Here is a 4,844-nt window from a genome sequence, read left to right as displayed (position 1 = left end):
GCCAGACACGCCCCCTCTTCCCACCCTGAAAGCGCAAAGCTGACGCAAGCTCCCACTGTTTGTAAGGCCTACTGTAAATGCTTTCGTCATCCTACCGGCCAATCAGGGAGCTCAGGGCCTCCCGGACACACCCCACTAGAGGCATGGCCGGCCTCTAGTTCCCGCTTCGCGCTCGGGGGCTTTTACATGAGACTCATGGTGACCGCACTCCCCACCTCCCGTGTTGGAACTCTTCCCCGGATTCGCCAACCGCCACCGTTCTCTTGGGTGCTGTGTGAGGTCGCGAGGCTCGGCACGCGAGCCCAACCCAGGGGTGGAAGGAAGCTCGAGGTTCTGGGCGTTAATTACGTAACTGTCCAAACCAGTGAGTGCTGAGCCGGACCGCCATCGCTACTGGCTGCGAAGTCTGGCCGTCGGACTCTTGCTGTTTAATGATTGTCTAACACGGGACCGGCTATGCTTACCCCAAGAGATTGTTGCGAGGGTAACATAAGGTCATGTCCTTAGGGAAGAGACTCATTCAATTTGCCTTCTCTTGTGTGGCCAACATTTTAATTGGTGTTTGTGGATAGTGTGGGTTTCCCATAGTCCAGACAAACCAATTTTGCTTTAATTTACCCATTTCAGGAATCAAGTCATCAAATCCTGACATCCTTTTCTCCTCCGTTTGTTCCCAGGTCCTTATTTAACCTTTGTACGTTTTCTGTAAACTGGATAGCAGTACCACGTACTGAATACAGTTTTGAGGAGTCAATGAGATGGTTGATTAAATATTGCCAACAAATATTGGGCACTTGTTATAGAAAAAAAAAGCAGGGTAATGAGGTGGAGAGGGGTAAAGTAGGGTGCTATTCAGTACAGAGTGGTCAGGTGGGCCTCTGAGGAGGTGATACTGAACAAAGGCCTAAATGAAGTGAGGAATTTATGTATTTGGGGGGGAAAGTAACTTCTGGTGGAATACCAAGTGCAAAGGCCCCAAACAAACAATTTTACCCCGTTTTATGAAGAGCAAGGTATTTGAATCACAGTGGGTGAGGAGGAGAGAGGTAGGAAATGGGGTCAGAGGTAGTGAGGACTTTATCATAGTGCCTGGGAGGCCATGGTACCAACTTTGGATTTTATTCTAAGTGTGAAGGGAAGTCATGCAAGTTTAGAGGTCAGAATAGTGACTTGATCTAATTTACATTCACAGAAATATTCTAGCTGCTGTGTGTATGTATGATTATTTGGGGGGGTGATATAAATAATGATATAGGGAATTTGTTATTTTTATTATTTTTCTATCTTGCTTTGTTCATTGCAGTCATGCTTTATGGAGTGAGTTGAAATCACGAGCTACAAAGTTTGTCAAACACTTTTCAATATAACACAGGATGTACTTGTTGATTGAGGTGGTTCTGTAGCTGCATCCAAGCAATTCTGTATTAGATTACCTTCAAATACAGAATCCATGCTCTTCCTGACTTAAATATTTTCAGTAATGTTTTCCTTAAAACACATTTTTATCATATTACTCCCCTGCTCAAAAACCAGTTGTTACCAGTTGTCTAGAAAATACAATGCCACCTCCTACTAAGTTCTATTTCAAACTATTGGTATTGTTAACTAGATGGGCTGTAAAACATAATTTTTCAGTACAATACATGATATGCTTATGTACTTAATATAAGGCCTTTTATTAAATTTGCCAAACATCTTCTCACTCAACTCTTCCAAGATGTATGAATTAGAGTTTCCCAATAAAAAACATTTTTTAAAGCAAATAAAAGAATCTTTGTAATAGATGACAGTACATGGTCCTCATCTGACTTCTCAGCAAAGGAAATATTGTCATAAGCTTAAAGGTGATAATAAACTCTGGTTCAGTTTCAGTAGATGACAGTGCTTTCATAAATTGGGGGTTAAAAGGTCTATCAACATAAAAAGATTGGTAGTAAATTAAAACTCAGCAGAGACCTGTGAGAGTCAGTCTCTTAGAGTCCAAACCATGGACTGTCAACTATGCTGTCAAAAATATATTTGACACAATACCACATATTAAATATTCTTGCCAAAATAAGTGAATCTGAATTTGGTCAATCTTATAGATAAGCCAGTTTATACAGGGGAATAGAAGAACAAGTTAAATGACACCAAAGGAAATTCAATCTGCCAAATAATATGGGAAATTTTATAGGACGAATGACCCATTTCTTCAACAAATGTCAAATACAGAAGGAGGAAAGATGGGGCACCTGGGTGGCTCAGCCGATTCTCTGACTCTTGATTTTGGTTCAGGTCATGGTCTTGAGGTCATGGGAAAAAGCCCCGCATTGGGCTATGGGCTGAGCATGGAGCCTGCTTAGGATTCTCTCTCTCCCTCTCTCTTTCTGTCCCTCCCTCCCTCCCTCCCCCCTGCTTGTGCTCTCTCTCTCTCTCAAAAAAAAAAAAGGAGAAAGGAGGCAGGGGACTGTAGTAGATTCATTTTTTAAAATAGGGAGAAGGGGAGGGGCAGAGGGAGAGAGAGAATCTTAAGCAGACTCCACTCCCAGTGCAGAGCCCCACATGGACTCACGACCCTGAGATCATGACCTGAGATGAAATCAAAAGTCTCAGAGGCTTAACAGATGGAGCTACTCAAGTGCCCCTATTTATTTTTCCTTTCAGTATTTTTGATATACAATGTTACATTAGTTTAGGTGTACAACAGTGATTGGATGAGTTTATACATTATGCTATGTTCACCATAAGTATAGCTACCATCCATACTGGTTAGATTTAAAAGATTTAAGAGACATTTTTTTGGATTTTGTTTTGAACAAATAAATATAAAAAGACATATACAAGACTAAGAAATTCAAGTGAAATCTCTACTTCAGTAAAGATTTATACTGAAGCTTTTATAAGTGAAATAAGATGTCTGTGATATGCTTTAAAATGATCCAATGGAGGGTGAAGAAATAGAGTGGATAAAACAAAATTGATCATTTGTTGACAATTATTGATCTGGATGATGGGTAAATGGCAAGTTTATAATAATATATCCTGTTTTAATGGATGTTTGAAATCTTTCTATATATATAATATTTAATATAAGGATGTTGTTAAACAGGGATTACAGAACCATGGTGACAAAAAGTGGATACTGATATAAGAAAGCAGTAGGTACCACTGCATGTCAAGGTTCTGGGTGTTAATTACATAACTGGTGGGTTTGATGATTTGCTGAGAAGACTCATGGGACTCCACCTATAGTTGTACTCACAGCTATAATTTATTACAGCAAAAGGATATAAAGCAAAATGAGTAAAGGGAAAAGGAGCATGTGGGATGTCTGGGGGAACTGGGTGAAACTTCCAAGGGTCCTTTACCTGTGAAATAAAATCATACAGGACGTGCTTAATTCTTCTGACAATTCTGACCACGTGTGTGAAATGCTGCCAACCAGATAAGCTCATTAGAGACTCAGTGTCCAGGGTTTTTATTGGGGGCTGATCATATAAGAACAGCGAGTCTTAATCAGTTCTGGGTATAGTGAAAACTTACCTGAAATACAGGTCTCTAAATGCCAGCCAAAGGCCAACCTTATAAGCAAGTGTTTCAAAGAATAGCAGGCAGGCCTGACTTTTGTGCACACTCCCCTCCTGCTGAGGGAACAAGGAAGAATTCAGGGTTATCAGAACTTAGAAACAGTCCCAAAATGCTGGGACCCCACCACTGCTTGGCTGGTGCTAGTGCCTAAGAAGCATAAAGATGACACATCCCCTACTCCCAAGCCCCCCAGAGCTGGGTCCCAGGTATCTGAGGAGGAAGTGTGGGCTGATATTGGTGCATCTGAGGGGGTGCAATGAGGCCCTTTTGATCCAGTCCTTCACACACTAAGAACGTAGGAAACAGGTTTAAAAATAAGTAACTTGCACAAACTAGAAAGCAGCACAGCCAGCACATGAACACCCGTCTTCTGACCTTGCATCAGAACGCTGCTTTGTACTCTATGACTTCTTGAAAGATGAAGCAGCAACTTTGTGATACTAAAATATTAGAACTGTTTTTTAAAACAGCTCAATTAGAGTCAGTCAAAACTCAAAATTTGAGGTAGTGATTCAAACCAGAAATGTGAACAAGAGAAAAGAGGATAATTGACTAGCCAGGAAGGGCCGCAAAGGGTAACAATATAGTTTAGGGGCTCTTCTCAACTTTCCAGATTCAGACATTTTTAGTTCAGGGCATTCGGAGTTTATCAAGAAAATGTGTCTTCCTGGTTACATAACCAGCCTTATCCAATCCTCGAATTCCCCTTTGGCAACTCCCTGCCACACACTGTGGCTTCTAGTCACAGAATGGCTCCTAGATTCTACAGACACCGTAGTGTTTGTGGCCTAAACGGTCCTCTTTTCCTAGAGGGTCCTCCTTTCTATTCCCGTCTTCCATCTCCTCTACTCCCTTTCATCTGGCTGCTTCCTCCTCCACCGTATGAAACTCATGAAATGTTCCCCCACCCAGAAAAATCTCAGCCTAGGCATTATATATAGCTATTGATAGCATGGTTTGATATTTCTGTACAGTCCTAAAATCCCACAAATATATTTAACTCTTCTAACCACTTTGTATTATAATTGTTTCTATGTCTTTCTCCCAGCATTGGACTATAAAGAAGCTGAAATACTAGGGTTTCTGTGGTATTTCTATAATATATGAAAACAGTAGGCAAAATATTTTACATTAGGATTACCATTTTAAAAATCTGAGACCTATCGGGCGCCTGGGTGGCACAGTTGGTTAAGCAACTGCCTTCAGCTCAGGTCATGATCCTGGAGTCCCTGGGATCGAGTCCTGCATCGGGCTCCCTGCTTGGCGGGGAGTCT

The sequence above is a fragment of the Zalophus californianus genome, chromosome 3 (assembly GCF_009762305.2).
Source record: "Zalophus californianus isolate mZalCal1 chromosome 3, mZalCal1.pri.v2, whole genome shotgun sequence".
Taxonomy (NCBI): domain Eukaryota; kingdom Metazoa; phylum Chordata; class Mammalia; order Carnivora; family Otariidae; genus Zalophus; species Zalophus californianus.
Note: the sequence above shows the minus strand (reverse complement) of the source record.